At 41.8% G+C, this 23703-nt stretch overlaps 1 protein-coding gene and 1 long non-coding RNA gene across 4 annotated transcripts in view; one reads left to right on the top strand and one right to left on the bottom strand.

The window, feature by feature from the left end:
* The window catches only part of LOC145545399 (uncharacterized), a 234556-nt gene that overhangs the window by 64464 nt on the left and 146389 nt on the right, over positions 1-23703 (top strand). The window lies entirely within an intron of this gene.
* The window catches only part of LOC145545401 (uncharacterized), a 95583-nt gene that overhangs the window by 18977 nt on the left and 52903 nt on the right, over positions 1-23703 (bottom strand). For both annotated transcript variants that reach the window (XR_014082047.1, XR_014082048.1), the window contains exon 3: positions 2906-2980. This is a non-coding gene — a long non-coding RNA (uncharacterized LOC145545401). The remainder of the gene's footprint in view (positions 1-2905; positions 2981-23703) is intronic.

Raw genomic sequence — 23703 nt, 5'->3', positions numbered from 1 at the left:
TGTTTGGCTGTCAGAATGAACTGCAGGATTCGTAACAATGCAGTTCTTCTTGGTTGTGGGTCAGGTTGTAGCGACCTGGGATATGACACCCAATGGAGTGGATTTATGCCAGATAAACCATTCAGGCAAAACCCTATTGAATCCAGCAGGCACCTTTAGGTTGTCTACCTTTAGAGGGGATAACAAGGCAAATGTTAAGTAGAAACTCAAACTTTTCAGTCTCACGGTCTTCTTTCTGTTCGGTCATTGGATTTTGCACTTTGCTTGAACCAGAGAAATAAAGAAAAGATCACCCTGGGCTCTGTGTTTGCTATCAGATATGAAATCAGAACTGTAATTGGATCTGTCAGAGAAGTCCCTTTAAGAAAGAAATAATGTACCATATCACCCCTTCTAAAGACACCCCAGGGACATCAGAGTCCAAGGAGAATCTCAGCACATACGAGATGTGCTTCTTTTCAGTCTGAAATATAGTGGTGAAGAAGAGTTTAGAAAATTAAGAAGAAAAAATGACAGTCGATATAGTCTGAGAACATTTTTATATATCTAGATTTTTTTTCAGATTACTGAAGAATACCCATCAAAAGCTGTATCTGTCAGCAAGGCCTTCACACGTCTCCATTCACGAAGTCTATAAATGCAAACATTTCCTCTTCCTAATGAGATTCTCCTTACCTGATTATTTTTATTCCTTGATAATTTTTTCTTATTTTAAGAAGAAAATGCAAGAGTTTCTCCTGCATACTATTTTCCTAGAATATCTAAAACCATGGTTAAAAGCAGATGATTGAAATTTTGGCATAGTTTTGACACATAATATAATTCCTTGCTTTATCAGTGGGTCTCAAACTGTACTGGATATAAGGATCACCTGGAGGCCATGATTTGCAGATAAATTTTAATAACCAGCAATTTAGGGTAAACAAAAACTCCTGAATTGTTGCATTTGCTGATTTTCATGGTGTAAATACTTCCACCAAAGCAAATTTCAATCTACTTATGTGAAGTTCATTGGCTCAGAAATTTCTCAGATTCCTGGCATTTTAACATTCTGCTCTTGGAAGTTGGTACTCACTGGCTCCAGTACACCACTGCCTTGAGGGCCTGTGAAAACTAATATTTCTGCATTCTACCTCCAGAGATACTGACTCGGTATGTCTGGGGTAGGACTGGAGAATTTGCCTTTTTCAGGAACTTCCAGCATATACCAAGCCCAGGATGCTTAGAGCAGCATTTCCCAAATATGTCCAGTGGAGCCCTAGTTTATTAAATGTGAACAAATATTTCAGAGGAAAAATAGAAGCCTTCAGTGGTTAAATACTGAGAAACGCCAGGATGGTGAAGTTCAGCAGGTCTTCTTTAGTGCAGGACTTGTCAAGTTCTAGCATGTACACTTCTGCAGGGTGATACATCAGGAAGAGGGTATCCAATGCAGTTTCTTTCAGAAATTATTTGATCCTAGGGCCTTTTTTCCAGGCATGCTGTTTTGGGGAGGAATCTTAGTATATACACTTTCAATTTGTAGAACTAGAGTTAGACTCTGAGCCCCAGGATTTTGTAACCAAATTTGTTTTCACAATACAGGGCATGAAGTTGTATTGTAGGCTTTTCAGAGGAAATTTTAAACAATGAGTTGCACACGGCTAGTCCTTTATCTAAATATAACCTTTCAGTACCACCTCATTCAGTATGAAATCGAGGCTAGCGAACAGATAGAGAGCTCCTTAGCATGCTTGAAGCTTGTAGCCTAGAGGAATTTGAATCATTCCATCCACCAATGTTAAAGCTAGAAGAGGACTTAGAGGTTGGAGTCAGAGAATTTCAGAGCTAGAAGAGGTGGAAGAGGTCATTGGATCAAACCTTCTTTTTTAACATATGAGGAGAGTAAATGTCCAGGGAGATGAGGTACCTTTCCCAGTGCTGGGGCTAAGACTCATGCTGTCCAGTGCTCTTTCACTGTACTAAAATTTCTTCTCTTTCCTGGAAAAAGTTCAAGATCTCAGCTGCCTCTGATGCCTGTTTGAATCAGGGGGCTAAAAGGCCAAATGTCCTCCTCAGAGCAGTTTTAGAATAAGCCTCTTAAATTAAACTGGATATCTGCATCCTTTGAAATTCTGCTTCATCAGAGGTGTTTGATTCTGATAACCCACTAGGGATGAAATTATTCTCTGAGGTCCAGCAGCTGCTGGAAGTCAAGCTGTCAAAGTCGCACCAGCACACAGCTCTCTTTTTCTCCTTTTATCAGAACAGCTGGGAACAAGTGTATGGAGGGAGGTCTGTGTGCGGAAATACAATCCTGCAGAAAGCTGGCATGTACTCAGCTCTGGTGCTGGGAGGGCAATAATATTTTCTGATGTTACTTAATGAGAGTGAAATATAAATATTGAACACAGCACCCTCGATGTGTGACATCAGAGTGTTTAGAGAAAAGTTACCAAAGATGAAGCATTCCTTTGTATTCTTTAAAATGACTCTGTCCACTTTTTATTTCACATCTTTTATGCCACTGAAACACAATCTGAAAGGGTTTGGTTGAGTTCATGGAATAGAATAATTACTCTCTTATCTCCCTCTCAGGACCTTCCCTTGCCAGTCTCCCATCCTCATGTATAAACCATAGGTGACCCAGTAAGTACTAAGAGTGGTGTTGAGGGGACACAGTTAAAACCAACAAGGCTCACTCTTTCCCCTAACTAATCAGACACATTTCCTGAGTACCAATTATATGTCAGGTAGTGTGCTAGGCCAACCAAGCGACTTCACTTTCACTTTTCACTTTCATGCATTGGAGAAGGAAATGGCAACCCACTCCATTGTTCTTGCCTGGAGAATCCTAGGAACGGCGGAGCCTGGTGGGCTGCCGTCTATGGGGTCGCACAGAGTCGACACGACTGAAGCGACTTACCAGCAGCAGTGTGCTAGGCTCAGAGGATGCAATCTCGAGCAGCAAGTCTTTGCCTGCACTCATGAATCTAGAAGTCTGTGGGAGAAAAAAAAAAATCACAAACATATATGTAAAATGACTAGTTATGATAAATGCTTGAAAGGAAGGTGCCTGGGGCTGCAAGAATGTGTAACATGGCATGTGACCTAGAGCAGTGCTTCTAGAATTCAGTGTGATGGATAACCAGTTTTCCCCTCCAATCTGTCATGAACTGATGCTGGCATACCTTTGGTTCCTGTGTGTGACTAACCAGGTTCAAAAAGATTAATTTAATGATCATGTGCATAGATGCCATGGTAATATCAAAATACTGAAGTTTTTGCACTCCATTTCTGCACTTACCTCTTTGTGTACAACCTGTGGGTTGGCACTAGACTGTGGACTGCCCTTTGAGTAGAACTGACCCTAGACTGTCAAATCAAACAAGTTTTCCTGGAGGAAATAATTTTTTGCAAAGTGATCTGAAGGATGAATAGGCAAAACTGAGATGGGCAGCAGAATTCCAGGTAGAGGGAATATAGGTGACACCAGGATCTTGAGTGTGAGAGTGAGTGGGAGACCCATCAGGATGAGTTAGCTGGGAAATGCCAGGCCACACCTATGTCAGCTTCCTATTGTCTTCCTGGGGCAGCTCTCAGAAGGTTCTCAGCAGTGCATTGCAGTGTGGTCAGTACATTAGGTGGAAGTCAGAAGACCCATTAGTAGATTATTGGAATAATTCAGGTAATTTAGCCAGGATGGGGTGGTGGACATCTAAGAGGTGGAATATTGAGAAAGAATAGCAGGATTTGGTGGTGGAGTGGATATGAGGTTGAAGGAATGGGAAAGATCAGTTATTAGTTATTCCCATCTTTAACTCTACTGCAGACAAAGAATATTACTTCTTTTATGCTCAGGACCCAAGGACTCTCTTTATTTCTATGGCAGTGTCCTGGCAGGGAATGCAGGTCCGTTTCCCAAGTCCTCCGGAGGCCACATCAGTATTTTTGATGTGCTTTACAACTACCATTCTTTCTCCTTTAAACGTTCTATTTATGGAACTAATTGAGATCTTCCTTTGTGTATTAAATATCCATTAGATTGTTTCTCTAGTTTTTTTTTTCTTAAAACATTAATTCTAGAAAGTATTAACATGAACTGGATGAAAAAGATATGCTATAAAAGAATCTATTTGGGAAAATTCTGCTAGACAGAAACTTTTCCTACAATGCAGAACTTCTTGGAGCATTTACTATGTTAATGCACACCTTCAGCTTCCAAGAGAGGAAGTGGAACATACAGGGTTTCCACCACTTATTTAGTTATGGGGTCCTTTTTGCCAGGAGCAGCTACTAGGCTGGTGTTTTTTGGAATATTTTTTGGAAAAGGATGCTTCGTGGTGACCAGAGGAGTTCTATGCTCAGCACTTGAATTCAGTTTTGCTTCACATATTTTGAGGCAAGAAGAGGTTTTTTATTTTGTTTCTTCCTATCACAGAACAATCTAGTTCTGTTTCATAAGGTGCTTTTACCTAAATACTAAGTGAGTCTTGGGAATCAGAACAGCTCCTCCTGTACCTGATAAACTTGCATTTCCAGCTCCGTGGTGAAAACTGCTAAGGCAACTCTAAGTATCAATCTGGGTGCACCATCCAGTGTGTCTGTCTGGGGTCACGTGTCCCACCCAGGCAATAAGTCTGGCAGGCAGAACATCAAGAGCCACCCTGATGGAATTAAGTGACGCTTGTGTAATAGCAGTAAATTTTCTATCTGAGCTGAGTACAGCACAGCAGTAGTTATAAATGATAGCTATGTCGCTGGAGGCTGCCCTTCTTGCTCCCCTTCCTCCCTCCTTCCTGGCCTTTGAAGGCCACCAAAAACAACAGAAAAGAAAAGATTTTTCTTTATTTAGTAAGCAAGTTTCATGCAACTATAACACTGACATCTATAAGCAGGTGAGCGAGATCAGGGCCTCTCAGTCCTGAAGGTGCAGAGGAATCACCTGGGGGTTGTAGTAAACACGATCAGCTCTGAAAGCAGTCAGTCTATGTGGAGCCAGAGAGTCTGCATTTCCAACAGGCTCCCAGGGAGCCAGAGCCACAGTGAATAGAATGCAGGATTTTTCTGATTGATTAGTAGTAACTCATTTACCTTTATTCAGTTTTACAGTTTCTTGTCATTTTTAATATAATAACATCATTGGCAAACTAAAATTAAGTTAAATTAAGCTATTTCTGATAGTTGAGAAACAAAATGCCATAATTTTTAATCACCCCTGAAACGGTTTGTGAAAAAGCATACTATTAAATAAAATGCTTACAATAGTATTATCTAATATTACAATAATATTTGTTTAATATTGAATATTTTCCTTATCAGCTAATGAAGAGGAATGTTAAAGAAGCTGAAGTTTTGTTGTTACAAGATACTTCTAGTTCTAATTGACTTTGAATGACTGACTTCTGCTCACTTTATTTTTTTAAATTAATTTTTACTGGAGGATAGTTGCTTTACAATGTTATATTAGTTTCCACTGTACAGTGAAATGAATCAGTCATACATACGCGAATATTCCCTCCCTTTTGGGCTTCTTTCCTACTCAGGTCATGAGATACATCGACGGATAATTCATCTGCTCTTAACTTTAAAAGTGCTCAAGAATCCCTCAACCTATTTCCTACAAATGCCTCTCTCTTAGCTTTACTTCTAGGACTTCTAATTTTGTAGATTTGGACTTTTCTCTTCCCTGCTTTATCTTCATATGTGCATTTCTTAAAACTAAGGCTATCCTTTTCAGAATTACAGTATAATGATCAAAATAGCAAATTAACCTTGTTATAATCGCTGTTATTTAATCTCCAGCTATTGTTCAGTCTTTTCAATTGTCCCAATGGTTCCCTTTATGGCACACATTATACCCTTCACCCCCATTGAAGTTCTGGCCAGATCCAGTGGACTAGGCGTCTGTTGTTGTTGTTCAGTCATCCAGTCGTGTCCGATCCCTTGCGACCCCATGGACTGCAGCACACCACGCCTCACTGTCCCTCACTATCTCCCAAAGTCTGCCCAAGTTCATGTCCACTGAGTCAGTGATATCATCCAGTCATCTCATCCTCTAAAGCCCTCTTCTCCTTCTGCCCTGAGTCTTTCCCAGCATCAGGGACCTTTTCAGTGAGTTGGTTTTTCACATCAGATGACCAAACTACTGGAGCTTCAGCTTCAGCATCAGTCCTTCCAATGAGTATTCAGGATTGATTTCCCTTAAGATTGACTGGTTTGATCTCCTTGCTGTCCAACGGAATTTCAGGAGTCTTCTCCAACACCACAGTTCAAAGGCATAAATTCTTTGGTGTTCATTACACTCCTTTACCCCCTATCAAAGTTCTGGCCAGATCCAATGGACCAGGTGTTTAACATAATCAAAGTAGCTCAGGCCTAAGACAATAGGAAATGAGGTTATGAGGAGATGAAGGATTGTGGCTGCCTGGGTGAGTGCCATGCTCGAAGGCATTTTCAGTAAATTATCTAACAAGCGCAGTGCCAGCTTAGGTTGTGGTCACTCACACACTCTCTCACCCACACCTTCACATCTCCCAGCCTCATCTATACCAATTACCATGTCCCTGAAATTTTAGGCCTCCCACAGTGCCACTTCCCCAGTCATAGCTCCCTAGTTCCTCTTTGCAGAACAACACCACTTGCCATGAAACATAACCACTTAGTTATTATGCACATGAGGTAATCCATCATCCATTCAGACAAATAGATAAATGCTGGTTATAAATGCCAGGTGACCTGGCAAACTTGGAAACTTAAACATAGGACAAACTGTTGTGTTTTTAATGACCTGGTGTGATGTTGGTTTGTGTCAAGGTTCATGCCCAGAAGACTAAGGGTGATTTTTGTAGCTGGTGAGAGCCAACTAATATTCTAGGTTCCCTAGGAAAACGACAGCCAGTGTCAACTCTCTATATTTTGACTAAAAGAAACTGCCTTCCTTCAGAAAGGCATTCTTTCCTCTTGTGTTTTGAGGAAGAAAACCAGACATCTGAACTTTTCTGCTAAATGGGAATCTGGGCTATCAAAGCTCTAGTTAGTATCAGTGAGGTTTCTGTCCGGCCTAACACAGCTCAAGTTTGACATCCAAAGAAGTTGTGCAAAAACTGTCAAGTTCTTAGAGACTTTCCATAGTTTGGAATTACAGATAAGCATTACAGACATGCTCAAGTATCTGTTACTGTAGATTTTAGCCTTCAATGCTTCATAATCCAGAGCTTTTAAAAAGAGTTGCGATGGTGAAAATTAAGAAATCCAAATGAAAGTTGGAGATTATGATAAAATATGTAAATGCTGGCTTATTCTGTCCATTATAATACAAAACATCAAGTGGAATGTTTTGTTAGGAATCATGTTAGATGCTTTCCAGTAATTATATCATTTATTATACTTAAGAACCCTATGAGGATGATACTATCATGACTCCTTTTTAATAGATGAGGAAACTGAGGACCAGAGAGGTTAAGTAAATTGCTCAAGGTTACCTCGCTAATAAACAAGAGAGCTGTGAGTGGAACCAGGTCTATCTGACTCCAGTGAGTCTTAGGTCCTTAATCTTTTTGCTTCTTTTTCCCCCGCCAAGTTGGCAGGCAATGCTTTTTGTTGATTGTGCTGGTGTGTGGAGGTAATCTAAGGAATCAGCTACTGTCTGGGAATGTAATCAGCTATTCTAAAATATAATCAGATTAGCTTCTGTGTTTCTATTTCAGTATTCAACATATCAGTCAATTCATTCATCCAAAGTCTGCTATCCTCATTATATATTATTAACACTTTAAAATCATGTGTATTGAACTAGTGGAAGTGATTTATTGTGCTATTTATACCTTTACCCCTAAGAGTAGTTATGGATTAAAAAAAATGTTTAAAACATTTTTTGATATATTGAGGGCTCCTGAAGAAGTGAGTGGCTATTACCCAAATATAAAATAACCATTGAATTCAATTGCAGTGAGAAAGCAATTATTGAGTTCCTATTTGATGCTTTATGCTTATCTTGGGCTAGCAAAAATGAATGAATTTCTTGCCCTAAAGTCATTCATAATTGGGAGGAAGACAGACAAATAGAGAAGTAATTATATGACAATGTGGAAAGAGCCACACTAGGGATGAGAAACAAAGAGCTGAGAGGGGAGTAACCAGAGGAAAGACTGTCACCTCAGAGGCATGACACACACCTACACGCAGCCATTCCCTCAGTGAGCTGGTTATAGTCTTAAGTGTTCCACTAACAGGTAGTAACAACACAGCTTCTTAACATGCAGTGGGGGGTGAGGTGGGTGCTTGTGAAGTGAGGGAGATCATTAGCATATTCTTTTTAAAAAATTTATTTTTTAAAACTTTTTATTTTGTATTGGTGTATAGCTGGTTAACAACATTGTGATAGTTTCAGGTGGACAGCAAAGGGGCCATTCTCCCCCAAACTCCCCTGCCATCTAGACTGTCATATAACATTGAGCAGAGTTCCCTGTCCACTTGCATATTCCTAATTTAGGGTTGTTTACATTTCCTAAATGTAAAATTGATCAAATTCCCAGGCCCTCACATCAGTGACGCTGCCCTTTCTCCCCTCCTCTCACCTACTCCACTCTGGCCACACAGAACTCTCCAGATACATGTTCATACTGGGGCTTTAGTACTTGCTGTTTCCTTTACTGGAATAGTCATCTCCCAGGTAATCATGTGGCTGGTTCCCTTGCCTCCTTGAAGTTCTAACCCAATTGTCACCTTCTCAGGGCAACTTGCCCTGACTACTCCCATCCCCTCTGAGTCCCAGGCTCCTTCCTTGCATTGTTTTCCCCACCATATTCATCATTGTGGGGCACATTCTGCACTTTGGTTGTGTGCTTATTAATAGTTATATGTATGTCACCATAGTAAATAGCTCCCTGAGGGCAGGGGTTTTGTTCCAATTCACTGCTGCATCTTTGGTTTGCAACAGCATCTGGCTCATACAATATTTGCTAAGCAATTACTATGGTCAGGTGGACTGTTGCTATTCAACTACTGGTGTTAGCCAAGAGTTATTAGTTATTATCCTCTGTTAATAAGCAAAAAGCCTCATAGAATGCAGACATTACATAATCCTTTAGCATTCTTCCCTGGGAAAGCTCCTCAGTCAACATTGTCCCACTCTCAACAATGCATGAGGTTTATTTACACTGAAAAACACTAAACTTTGACAGGCAGATAAGATTCAGGACTGTGTAAATTGGAAACCAATGTATGGAAGCCGTGCAGTTCCAGGAGGGGTTTCCAGGACTTAATTCACAACCTATGGAAAAGTCTTACAGATAGCTTGTCTTACAGATAGATTGTGAGGGTGAGAACCTCAGTCTTGTCGATGCCCAAAGTCATGAGTTGGGGGAGGTTAACCCACAATACTAAATCCAGAAGAAATTGAAGAACATGCCAGGATGTGAGCTGTAAAATTCAGAATGAGAAATGGACCTGTTACAGGGACTAGAACTGTCTCTGGTGTGGCTTGAGCAGCGAGCTCTCTCCCTGTTGGCAGAAGGACATGGGAACACCAATGACATTCACAAGCCTTGTTGGGGAGGATGGGATCTTCGGATATTCACACTTAGGTTTCCTCAGTGAAATAGTCCAGTCCACCCACTGGGATTTATCTGTCACTGAACCAGGGCCAGGACATCTCTCTCTGCACACCTCTCTCCCTCTCTCCAGCTGCCAGGAGAAACACTGCTTTTCTTTTGATGCATCAATTCCTTCCAACAACACAGAGCCAAACCTTGCTCTGTTCTGTGAGCTGCTTTATCTTGTTAATGTAACTACATTTCTTTATTGTCTCGATTGATTTGGTCATTTAATTCTGATGGAACAACCTGATACTTAATGTCTTAGAACATCCTCTGTCTTCCAAGTATCCTCTCTTGCTCCTAATGAATCAAAATAGCATCATTGTTGCCTTTGCCTCCCCCCATATCTTCTTAATAGCAGACAGTGGTTCTGGAAAACAAAGACTTCTTCCATCCTGATTGTGTGAGTGACAGCGAAAGATGCATACTCAGGCAAATTGTTTGGTTATTTTAAAACAGTGTCCTTTTTGTGTAATGATTCCTGAACACCAGATTGATGTCTGGACATCGACTGTCTTTGAAGTTTATTGAAGAGACATCTAGTGGGGCTGAAGCAGAAAACTGTCACTCTGAATTCTGCATCATAAGGGCTGGAAATTCACTGCCGACAGGGACCTCTAGTGTCCTGCAGAAATCGAAGCTCAGTGATGCTAAGATGCTTTAGACGCCGTTTCCTGTTTTCAATGTGTTAAACAAGAGTGTACTTTTTATTCATAGTTTGCCATTCTTTATGAAATAAAGAAGCATACATAGCCTATTCAGGATTTCTGACTAGGTATTTGTAAGTTGGTGAATTTAAGTAACCTTTCTGTGCAGGAAGTGATTTTTGTGGAGCACGCTATGGGGAACCAGGATACACAGTTTCCATCAGCCTATAATGGTACTGTGTCTCATTTACTGAGCACTTACTGTGATGCGCAGTCACTCAGTCATATCCAACTCTTTGCAACTCCCTGGACTGTAGCCCACCAGGCTCCTCTGTCCATGGGATTTCCCAGGCAAGAATACTGGAGTGGGTTGCCATGCCTTCCTCCAGGGATCGAACCCATGTCTCTGGTGTCTCCTGCATTGGCAGGCAGATTCTTTACCACTGAGCTATTTGGGAAGCCCTGAGCACATACTACTCACACATAATCCACATACCATATAAGTCACCCATTTAAAGTGTACAATTTTATATATAGGGTAGATAAACAATGAGGTCCTACTGTATAGCACAGGAAATTATATTCAATATCCTGTGATAAACCATAATGGAAAATAATATGAAAAGGAATGTAGATATATGTATAACTGAGTCACTTTGCTGTACAGTAGAAATTAAGACAACATTGTAAATCAACTATACTTGAATAAAATACATTTTTTTTAAAGTGTACAACTCAATGGCTTTTATTACATTTATAGAGTTTTGCAACCATCAGTGTAATCACTTTGAGAATATTTTCTTCACTCCCCAAAGAAACTCTGTGCCTCTTAGCTATCACGACAAGACAATCAGTTTTTAAAATCCATTTTAAGGAATCCCCCATACTGTCTTCCATAGTGGCTGTATCAATTTACTTTCCCACCATCAGTGCAAGAGGGTTCCCTTTTCTCCACATCCTCTCCAGCATTTATTGTTCATAGATTTTTTGATGATGGCAATTCTTTAAAAAACTAGGACTAAAACTACCATATGACCCAACAATCCCACTACTGGGCAGGCATATACCCTGAGAAAACCATAACTGAAAAAGACACATGTACCCCAATGTTCGTTGCAGCACTATTTAAAATAGGGCACAGAAGCAATCTAGATGTCCATCAACAGATGAATAGATAAGAAGCTGTGGTACATATATACAATGGAATATTATTTAGTCATAAAAAGGAATGCATATGAGCCAGTGCTAATAAGGTAGATGAACCTAGAGCCTATCATACAGGATGAAGTAAGAAAGAGAAAAACAAATATCGTATATTAACACGTATATATGGAATATTAACACATATATATTCTATATAAGTATGGAATCTAGAAAGATGGTACTGATGAACCTATTTGCAGGGCAGCAGTGGAGACACAGACATAGAGAACAGACTATGGACACAGTGGTGGTAGGCAGGAAGGAGAGGGTGAGACGAATGGAGAGAGTAGCATAGAAACATATACACTACCATATGTAAAATAGATAGCCAGTGGGAAATTGTTGTATGACTCAGAGAACTCAAGCGGGGGCTCTGTGACCACCTAGAGGGCTGGGATGGGGTGGGAGGTAGGAGAGAGAGTTTCAAGAGGGAGGGGACACACGTATACCTATGGCTGATTCTTGTTGATGTATGGCAGACACCAACATAATATTGTAAAGCAATTATCCTTCAATTAAAAATAAGTTAAAAAATTTTTATTGAGGTGTGATGTTAAAAAAAACCTGTACATATTTAATATATACAACTTGATGAGTTTGAGGATAAGTATACTTATGTGATGGGCTTCCTTAGTGGCTCAGATGGTAAAGAATCTGCCTGCAATGCAAGAGACCTGGATTTGATCCCTGGGTTGGGAAGATCCCCTGGAGGAGAGCATGGCAACCACTCCAGTATTATTGCCTGGAAAATTGCATGGACAAAGGAGTCTGGCAGGCTACAGTCCGTGGGGTTGCAAAGAGTCGGACACGACTGAGCGACTAAGCACAGCACAGCACATACATATGTGATGGAGGAGAAAATGCAACTCACTCCATTATTCTTGCCTGGAAAATTCCATGGACAGAGGAGTCTGGTGGCTATAGTCCATGAGGTCGAAGCAAGTTGGACAGGACTGAGCAACTGAGCATTCACATACATATGTGAAACTGTTACCACCATCAAGGGCATAAACATATCCATCCCCTCAGGACTTCCCTTGTGGTCTAGTGGTTAAGACTCTGAGCTTCCAATGTAGGGGCTTGGGTTTGATCCCTGGTTGGGGAACTAATTTCCCACAGTTGTGCAGCTGAAAGTAATTCCATTACCTATGAAACTTTTCTCCTGCTGCCTTTACTATTATTATTCTCATGATTATTGTGATAAGAACACTTAACATAAGATTTATACTCTCAGCAGATTTTAAGTATACAACACGGTATGTTGGCTGTTGGCACTATGCTGTATAGCAGATCTCCAGAATTTATTCACTGTACAAAACTAAAGCTTTGTATCCTTTGACCAGCACCTCCCCATTTGCCCCTACCTGCAGTCTTTGGCAGCCACTACTGTGCTCCTTCTTCTATTACTTCTACTATTTTATTATATATTCCACATATGAGACAGATCATAACAGAATTTGTCTTTCTGTGTCTAATCAAAGCCTGCCTTCTTAACCATTACACTTTTCAGCATGAATCTGAAGCGGGGTTAAAAGGTCATCTTTCTCTCACTTTCTTTTTTCCTCCCTTCCTTCATTCTTCCTCCCTTCTGCTCCCCCGTCCTTCCTCTCCTGTCTCTGACTTTCCCTCCTTTTAGCCCCTTCTTGACTCTTCTAAGTTGATAAGTGTATCCATTTTCCATCAGAAGCTTGGTGACATTTGCAATGGGAATAGATTTGCTTTTTTTCAGGGTTGTGCTTATAAAGGCATTTTTGTGCTTATAATGGCATTTTGGAATAACCCATGGGAATTGACATGTTTTGTCTTAACACTGCTAAACAGTCTCCCATGTGAAATCAAAACAGACTTTTCACGTGTCATGACTGGGTAATGGCTTTTCTTGGACACTGTCCAATCCAGCGAAATGATGTTATTTTATTCTCCTGATGAAAACTGATATTTGGTTTTTTCCAGCTCTTCAATTATCCTGTCTTAGAATCTCCACCTCAGCTGCAGAGGTAAATCTGTTTTAAAGAACATGTACTCTTTGCTGAAACTGACGATTGAGGGTATCATTTGTTGGGAGTTGAGCATGCAGATCCTTTTATCTCATTACGGTGCCTGGAACCTCATGGCTTTCCCCAACAACCAATACTTGTTGTACTTTGGGTTTTTAAATTTTGTTTTGTTTTTGATTTAGACCTAGGAGGAAAATTTTCAAGACTTTCAGGAAAAAAAATTCTGATTCAGTCCTATGTGGCGAGGCTGTAGACCGGATGGTTGAAGAGACCCTCCGTATGGATCTTGCTCTTAGACCTGGTTGGGGTCAGGGTCACTCAGGAAGCACATTCACCCTGGCAGGTGACATGGATGAGGGGCTCCCCGTTGGGGACTCTTGGGCTTGGCCCCTGAATGCCTGTCCCCACATCTCTAAGTGCACTGAATACCCTCTGAAGAAGGATTTCACACCCCCAAGAAATTTGAATATGTGTGCTTCAAATGTCACAACAGAGGATGGGAATAAAAGACTTATCTGAAAAAAAAGTAAGAAATTCTTCGTCTGGTCAGTGTTTTTTTCTTGGAAAATTTGCCTCCCAAGTCTGGTGGTCTGTTGCTCAAATGGTGATTATCCCTGAGGCTTGGGAATTTGAGCCAGAATGGACCATCCTACCCCATTTTCCTCAATATAATTATGAGTCCTGTGGCGGGCATCTAACTCAAGCCGAACTTCAGACTCATTTTAGAGGCATTGATGTGGGGCTGGTAGAGAGAGGATCCCTAACTCTGAAGGTTGCAAGAGCAAACAGCCATTGAAATCTGAAGCTGCTGAGATAATCTATGTTGCCAAGTGGAGAGAACTTGCTTAAGGAGGAGGAAAGCAGAGCCTGAAGGTGATGGACAATTGCATCTTAATGACAAATCTGGTGTGTTGGATCCAGCCACGCCTGAATGTGACATATTCCTTCTCTCTCTTTCAGTTATGAAAATCTATACATTCCTATTTGGTTCAAACTAATTTGAATTGGATATTTGTCACTTAAAACTGAAAGTGCCCCAATTCAACAACATACGCAGAAATTTCTGGTCAGATAAACATGAAGTGAAATAATATGCCAATCCCTCTCTGTTATATTTCCTTGGCCCTACTGAAAATGTATCCCTTGTGGTGATCACATTCAAGTCTAATTTCTCTAAGATGTGTGTGTGAGACATTGTGTTTCTGAGAGACTCATTACTCTCAACCTATCTTTCCTAGTAACTCAGTTGGTAAAGAATCTGCCTGCAGTGCAGGAGACCTGGGTTCAATACCTGGGACGAGAAGATCCCCTGGAGAAGGAAATGGCAGTCCACTCCAGTATTCTTGCCTGGAGAATCCCATGGACAGAGGAGCCTGGCAGGCTACAGTCCATGGGGTCGCAAGAGTCAGACACGACTTAGTGACTAAACCACCACCACCATTATCCAGTCATCTGCAGGATTACTTCAAACACAAGGAGGGACCCCCACTTCATACTGGGGAGGGCTGGGGAAGCCTTCCCAGAGGAAATGATGGTTACATTGACTTAGAAAGGCAGAGGGAGAAGAATGAATAATTCTGGCAAGGGAGGCATCAGGCCCAGGAACGTGAATCAGCACTTGGCTTTTTAAACAAGGGGGAGAGCAAAAAATGTTTGGAGAATGAGACACAAGGTTGTATCTTGGAGTATGTGGAGAGATGCTGAAGGATTTGCATCAAGGGAAAAAGGTCAGACCTGCATTTAGAGGGTTTACTGTGGCATCTGTATGGAGAAGGATAGTGTGTGTGTGTGTGTGTGTGTGTGTGTGTGTGTGTGTGGTGTGTGTGTGTGTGTGTGTGTGTGTGTGTGTTTTGAGAGTGGGCTGGGAACAAGCAGTGAAATGACTAGAAGCCCAGAGATAATGGTCAGATGAGAGGCAACACCTCATTGAAGGGCTGATGATGACTATAAGCCCAGAGATAATGGTCAGATGAGAGGCAACACCTCATTGAAGGGCTGATGATGAAACTGAGGAAGAGGTTGAGAGGGAGAAGTCGGAGCATGTGGGTCTCGAGTTCTGAGTCCTGAGACGCCTGAGAAGGAGAGTGAAGGCAGAAATATGCTGCAGCATCAGATGCTCTGGATGGTGCCAAAGCAAAAGTGTTCAGACACTAGCTAAAGATTGAAAGGAAGACTTTATTCAAGAGAAATTACAGCAGTAGGGTTTCATGGTAGGGGAGAGATAGAGAGAGCTCACCTCCAAACACCACAAGGAAAAGCAGAAATCTATAGCCCAGGAGCAGGGTGGGGGGTCCGTGGGTGGAAAATTACTAAGAGGAGCCATGAAGGCCAGGTGGAATCTGACTCAACTGAAGTGACAGGATTCTTCTCAAACATGAACCAGGGTGTTTAGACATTGAGGGGGAGGGATGAGGAATTTGATCAAGTATAATCAAATATCAAAGGTGGGAGACATTTGCTATACTGATGCAGCAGGATTCTTGATAAGGCTGGAGAAGTGGGCTAAGGACAGAGCCTAAGGTCAGGGCCAAATCGGAGAGGAGGCTGACTTAAGTCTGGTTAAAGGAGAGAGCCCTGGTCAATGGTTATAAAGAAAAACTAATATTAGAGATCTTAAGCAGTCCTCACAGCTCCCAGGACTCCAGTACACACCTCCCCTGCTGCTCAGTTAAGACCAGTGTTGAAGGCCAGTTTAGACCCTGCTCACCTAGGACCTTGCCTGCTCACCTGGGGCCTTCCCTGCTCACCTGGGGCCTTCCCTGCTCACCTGGGACCTTCTCTGCTCAGCTGAGACCTCACCCGCTCACCTGTGAACTCACAGAGGTGATGCCAGGAGGCCAGGGAGGACTGGACAGGAAGAGATGCCATTCAGTGTTCTCTTAGTGGACCACCATTGGCCTTTGAAAGGGCAGTTCAGAAGAAACTAAGAAGTAAAAGCAGATTATAAGGATAAAGACTCCTGGAAGAATTTGAGGAGGCAAGGGCAAAATGCACATTGAGAGGCAACTCTTTACGGTTGTCTGCAAGAAACAACAGTTTGACACACACAGTGCCTACCAGAATTTTCTGTAATAATTTTGCCATTACACATATAGAAATCCTAAGAGAACATATACCCTCTTAGCAATCTAAGATCTGCAGCCAGGTTCCACAAATGGTGCTTCTCGAATCTTTAAAACCCACTGACTTCAAAGGGCATCACTTTCAGACTAGAAATGTGGATGCAAGGATGAACTGGGTGCCCGTCTTAAAATCATGTCTTTGTCAAAATCACGCAGACTTCCACACCTGTAGTTTCATCCTTCTTACCACTGGCACCCCAAAAACTCATGGGAAAATTTTTCTCTGTACATTAAGAAAGAAGTCACACTCTAGCAGCAGTGTCCTGAGTAATCACTTTGAGACAGACCTGCCTTTCTAGCTGTAAAGTCTAGAATATTTCAATTTCATTGGCTACTTCTCTAATGATTATTAAAATATTTTGAGCATGGCACTGGCTGCAGAAAAGGTAGTGGTGCCACCTAATCTTTCTTTAATAAGGGAGCATTTTGTATCAGGAGAGATGACACATTTAATGGAATGCAGATGTCTCTCTCTGGGTGTTCCACAATTCTGCCAGCCTTATGAGTCACCTCAACCATTAGTAATATAATAAAAATAGCTTGAGATCACATCACACACACACAAAGGGAAACACAGAAACCTTCTACCCACTCTGTGGAATTTCTCAGGGGCAGTGGTGGGGTGGGCTTGGCTAACACTTCTAGGCTTTCTGCTTCTACCAAATTCTCAGTTTCACATCTATCTAGACTCATGTGGTTTTTCTTTTCTCAAATTGAACCTACTTGTTTTTTCCTTTGATGCCACTTACAGAAAACACTCGTGTGTAGCCCATTTTTAACAAAGGGTATAAGAAAAGAGAGGATCTGAATTGCCACAGAGCAGAGAAAACTCTTTAATACTAATTATGGGATGTCTCATTGACTTAGAAATCGAGATCTCCCCAGCTCTCAATTCATGGGTTTTTTTTCCCCCATCTTTTTTGGTTATTTCTGCAAATTGCTTCCTCATTTGGCTGGAGATATATTCTCTTGGTGGAGAAGGCAATGGCACCCCACTCCAGTACTCTTGCCTGGTAAATCCCATGGACGGAGAAGCCTGGTAGGCTGCAGTCCATGGGGTCGCTAAGAGTCGGACACAACTGAGTGACTTCACTTTCACTTTTCCCTTTCATGCACTGGAGAAGGAAATGGCAACCCACTCCAGTATTCTTGCCTGGAGAATCCCAGGGACGGCGGAGCCTGGTGGGCTGCCGTCTATGGGGTCGCACAGAGTCGGACACGACTGAAGCGACTTAGCAGCATATTCTCTTGGGCTTCCAGACTTCATCTTCCTAGACCCTGTCCCTCCCGCCTTCTCTCTTTACCCACCAATTTCTTCTACCAACATATCCTGTCCTCATCACGTTAGCCTCTTTGTGAAAAGTTTTTTTCTTATATTATTATACAGAGAAATATACTATCCTTTGACTGACTTATTGGTCTTTCTCAACACTATCTCAGAGCCTATATTTTCACAGTCAAATGGCTCTTCAAGGCACTTTTGCTAAGCAAAAGACACTCCTTCTTAAGAGAAACTTCATCAACAGATTTTGAAATAAATTGCTATTTCCCCGCTATATTAAAGTCTATGTCATATCCTGATTCTAGTAACCGGTATATCAATATTACTTTTATAGTATTGCCAGAAAGTGAAAGAAAGTGAAAGTCACTCAGTCGTGCCTGATTCTTTGTGACCCCATGGACTATACAGTCCGTGGAATTCTCCAGGCCAAAATACTGGAGTGGGTAGCCTTTCTCTTTTCCAGGGGATCTTCCCAATCCAGGGATCAAACCCAGGTCTCCTGCATTGCAGGCAGATTCTTTACCAACTGAGCCACCAGGAAAGCCCAAGAATATTGGAGTGGGTAGCCTATCCCTTCTCCAGTGGATCTTCCTGACCCAGGAATCAAACCAGGGTCTCCTGCATTGCAGGCAGATTCTTTACCAACTGAGCTACTAGGGAAGCCCCAGTATTGGCAGAATAAAGGCTATATTTTAAAAATCACTGAGTAAAGAGAGATAAGACTCATTATGGCCAGATTTTATGTTGTTTTTTTTTTCCATCTTTTTTGGTTATTTCTGCAAATTGTTTCCTGAGGAGGAAATCTTTTCTCATAAGCAGTCTCATCATCCTCTTCTTTAGATTTTTATTTTTTGTGAGATAAGCTTATATATCCGGGACACTGTGAATTAGCTGGTGATGGGTATTAAAATAAGAAAACTGGGGTTTTCTTGCATATCTGATATGTGCAATAAAGTAAGGAGTTTGAAAGAGGTGGAATGCTTGCTTGCTGCTGCTGCTGCTAAGTCGCTTCAGTCGTGTCCAACTCTGTGTGACCCCATAGACGGCAGCCCACCAGGTTCCTCCATCCCTGGGATTCTCCAGGCAAGAACACTGGAGTGGGTTGCCATTTCCTTCTCCAATGCATGAAAGTGAAAAGTGAAAGTGAAGTCGCTCAGTCGTGTCCAACTCTTAGCGACCCCATGGACTGCAGCCTACCAGGCTCCTCCGTCCATGGGGTTTTCCAGGCAAGAGTACTGGAGTAGGTTGCCATTGCCTTCTCTGAGAATGCTTGCTTACTTACTTATCATCTTTGTTACAGCCAGAAATTCACACCTGGAAACAACACAGGCCAAGATGAAGTTGTTTCTGGCTTTGCATCATAAAGATTTGTCCTTGTCCCCCTGTCACATCTTGAGACAAAAGCTCTTCCTTTGGATCTTAACTCAGGAAGTGAGGGTCAGTCTCCATGGCTTTAATGTTGACAGCAACTCCATAAATTATTTGAAAGTGGCTTACATTTTCTACCTGATCATTTAATCTTGCTTCACATCACACCTCAGAGAGATTTTTTTTTTTTCTCATCTGCAAAGTTTGCTAAGAAATTCTCAGGTCAGTTTTGGTACAAACGTCCACCATCATGGAGGCTTCCCATCAGGTATACTTCCATGCTTCCAAGATGGGCCTGATCTATAAATGATCTTTATGGGGATGATGAACAAGGCATATCAACTCCATCGCTATGCACCCACTGGCATGTCAGCCTCAGAATCACCATGCAACTTCACACAGTGACATCATCAGGCAGGGGGACCCTCCAAGGGTATACAGGCATCAGTGGACTGCTCTAGTCTGACTCTCCAACCCTCAACCACCAGCCATACCTAAGCTATACATCTGACTCCATTTAATATTGTTACAGGCTCTACTTCATTGAAAATTCCCAAGAACATTCAGTGAAATATTCATGGAACCTGTTCCTGGTCATCTCTGCAAATTTCCCTTGAGGATTTTGTAAGTGCCACAGAGCAAGCATTTGGTGGCTTCCTGGGCTCTTTCTTCTTATTCCAGTCCTCCTCCTCATCTCTATGTCAGCTGTTTCATTGTAATAAAAATAGTAAACACAGCGGAGGCAATACTGGTAGAGATTATTCCATAGCCATATACGTTTTAGTTATTTAACCCTCATAGCCACACATAATGAGGTAGGTCCTATTATCCCCATTTTCTAGATGAGAAAACTGAAGTCCAGAGAAGTGCCAGCAAGAGAGTGGTAGAACCCAGAGTCCTTGCCTTTAACCACTTTGCTGTTTGCATGTTGAGTCATGGTAGGTGTTGACTTTAAGCTCTGTAAATGAGGACACAGGTCTTATTTATTTATTTTTGGCTTCACTGGGTCTTCATTGTTGCATGTGGGCTTTCTCTAGTTGTGGTGAGCACGGGTTTCTCTTTGTTGCAGTGCACGGACTTCTCATTGCAGTGGCTTCTCTCTTGTTGTGGAGCATGGACTCTAGGCACATTGGCTCAGTAGATGCAGCTCAGGGGCTCTAGAGCATGCGCTCTGTAGTTGTGGTGCACAAGCTTAGCTGCTCTGCGGCATGTGGGACATTCCTGAACCAGGGATCGAACCTGTGTCTCCTGCATTGGCAGGTGGATTCTTAACCACTGGACCACTAGGGAAGCCCCGGACACAGGTATTGATATGAATTAGTCCTGAATTTGAATCCCAGCTCAGTCACTTATCGTATAACAATTTACTTCACTTCTTTGGCACTCAGTATCCTCATCTGTAAATGGGGATGATATGAGAATTTTCAAATCATCAGATTCTTGAGAATAGTCAATGAAATAGTGCCTGTAACAACATTAAGTGGAGTCTCCAGCATGTTAAAGGCATACAGTAGTGAATGTTAGTGCTGAATATAATAGCAGTCATCTTTGATCATGAACTCAGATCATGAACTCCTTATTGCCAAATTCAGACTTAAATTGAAGAAAGTAGGGAAAACCACTAAACCATTCAGGTATGACCTAAATCAAATCCCTTATGATTATACAGTGGAAGTGACAAAGAGATTTAAGGAACTAGATCTGATAGACAGAGTGCCTGATGAACTATGGACGGAGGTTTGTGACATTGTACAGGAGACAGGGAGCAAGAACATCCTCAAGAAAAAGAAATGCAAAAAAGCAAAATGGTTGTTTGAGGAGGCCTTACAAATAGCTGTGAAAAGAAGAGAAGCAAAAAGCAAAGGAGAAAAGGAAAGATATACCCATTTGAATGCAGAGTTCCAAAGAATAGAAAGGAGAGATAAGAAAGCCTTCCTCAGTGATCAATGCAAAGAAATAGAGGAAAACAATAGAATAGGAAAGGCTAGAGATCTCTTCAAGAAAATTAGAGAGACTAAAGGAACACTTCATGCAAAGATGGGCTCAATAAAGGACAGAAATGGTACGGACCTAACAGAAGCAGAAGATATTAAGAAGAGGTGGCAAGAATACACAGAAGAACTATACAAAAAAGATCTTCATGACCCAGATAATCATGATAGTGTGATCACTCACCTAGAGTCAGACATCCTGGAATGTGAAGTCAAGTGGGCCTTAGGAAGCATCACTACAAACAAAGGTAGTGGAGGTGATGGAATTCCAGTTGAGCCATTTCAAATCCTAAAAGATGATGCTGTGAAAGTGCTGCACTCAATATGCCAGCAAATTTGGAAAACTCAGCAGTGGTCACAGGACTGGAAAAGGTCAGTTTTCATTCCAAACCCAAAGAAAGGTAATGCCAAAGAATGCTCAAACTACTGCACAATCGTACTCATCTCACACGCTACTAAAGGAATGCTCAAAATATTCCAACCAGGCTTTAGCAAAACATGAACCGTGAACTTCCAGATGTTCAAGCTGGTTTTAGAAAAGGCAAAGGAACCAGAGATCAAATTGCCAACATCTGCTGGATCATAAAAAAGCAAGAGAGTTCCAGAAAAACATCTATTTCTGCTTTATTGACTATGTCAAAGTCTTTGACTGTGTGGATCACCACAAACTGGAAAATTCTGAAAGAGATGGGAATACCAGACCACCTGACCTGCCTCTTGAGAAACCTGTATGCAGGTCAGAAAGCAACATGGACATGGAACAACAGACTGGTTCCAAATAGGAAAAGGAGTACATCAAGGTTGTATATTGTCACCGTGCTTATTTAACTTATATGCAGAGTACATCATGAGAAACGCTGGGCTGGAAGAAGCACAAGCTGAAATCAAGATTGCTGGGAGAAATATCAATAACCTCAGATATGCAGATGACACTTTCTTATGGCAGAAAGTGGAGAAGAACTAAAGAGCCTCTTGATGAAAGTGAAAGAGGAGAATAAAAAAGTTGGCTTAAAGCTCAACATTCAGAAAACTAAGATCATGGCATCCGGTCCCATCACTTCATGGGAAATAGACGGGGAAACAGTGTCAGACTTTATTTTTCTGGGCTCCAAAATCACTGCAGATGGTGATTGCAGGCATGAAATTAAAAGACGCTTACTCCTTGGAAGAAAAGTTATGACCAACCTAGACAGCATATTAAAAAGCAGAGACATGATTTTGCCAACAAAGGTCCATCTAGTCAAGGCTATGGTTTTTCAGTAGTCATGTATGGATGTGAGAGTTGGACCATAAGGAAAGCTGAGTGCCGAAGAATTGATGCTTTTGAACTGTGGTGTTGGAGAAGACTCTTGAGAGTCCCTTGGACTGCAAGGAGATCCAACCAGTCCATCCTAAAGGAGATCAGTCCTGAATATTCATTGGAAGGACTGATGCTGAAGCTGAAACTCCAATACTTTGGCCACCTGATGGGAAAAACTGACTCATTTGAAAAGACCCTGATGCTGGGAAAGATTGAGGGCGGGAGGAGAAGGGGATAACAGAGGATGAGATGGTTGGATGGCATCACTGATTCAATGGACATGAGTATGAGTAAACTGTGGGAGATGGTGATGGACAGGGAGGCCTGGCGTGCTGCAGTCCATGGGGTTGCAAAGAGTCGGACACAACTGAACGACTGAACTGAACTGAATACCCTTTTTATAGATTAGCAAACTGAGACTTGGAGAAGTGAAAGACTTTCCCTAGGGTAAATAGCTTGAAAGTGGCAGTCTAGGCTTGAAACTCAGCTCTGGGACTCCAGAGTCTCTGTTCTTCCACACATAACTACCTAGTGTTGCTGCCATGAGCTCCATCCATGCTGAAGATTACGTGACAGAGGCTACGTGGGATGTGGTTTTGCTCATCAAACAGGCTCTGCCCTGATCTAGTACACGATTACTTGTGATAAGAGCCATGTGTGAGAAGTTCCAATGAATGGAATAAATGACGTGTGATGAGAGTGCTGAGCAGAGAATGGCCACGTGACCATAAGCTGTAATCATTTATGTGTGGCTTGAACTTTTTGGCTGAGTGCCTAAATCTTCATTTCACCTCTTGCTGTGGAACTCTTGTTTTTCTTTAAGCCCAAGAGTCCAGCTCCACAAGTAACATAAGATCATGTAAATGAGGGTAGTTTTGGAAGGCAGGCTGCTTGTCATACTATAGTTGTTTTGTTGCTGTAATGAAAACCACATGCTCCATGGTATTTTTAGACTAGTTAATACTAGCAGATCAGCAGCATTTTTTATTTAGATATTGCTATGCCAGCTGGGCTTCCTCTTGTTACTTCAAGAAAATCAGAATGTCTACCGAATGTAAGCCTTCAGGAGAGTGGAAAACGGAAAGAAAACAACCAGCACTTTCCCCCTGACTCCTGGTTTCCACGTGGAAGTTACATGTGCTTCCCTGAATCTTTGGGAAAGGAAAGGCTGACCCAGGGGCTTGCTTTCAGAGAATGGTGGACAAGTACCATGGC

Source organism: Giraffa tippelskirchi, chromosome 4, assembly GCF_054371585.1.
Source record: "Giraffa tippelskirchi isolate mGirTip1 chromosome 4, T2T-mGirTip1v1.2.pri, whole genome shotgun sequence".
Lineage (NCBI taxonomy): Eukaryota > Metazoa > Chordata > Mammalia > Artiodactyla > Giraffidae > Giraffa > Giraffa tippelskirchi.
This window is presented reverse-complemented; position numbering and strand designations above follow the sequence as displayed.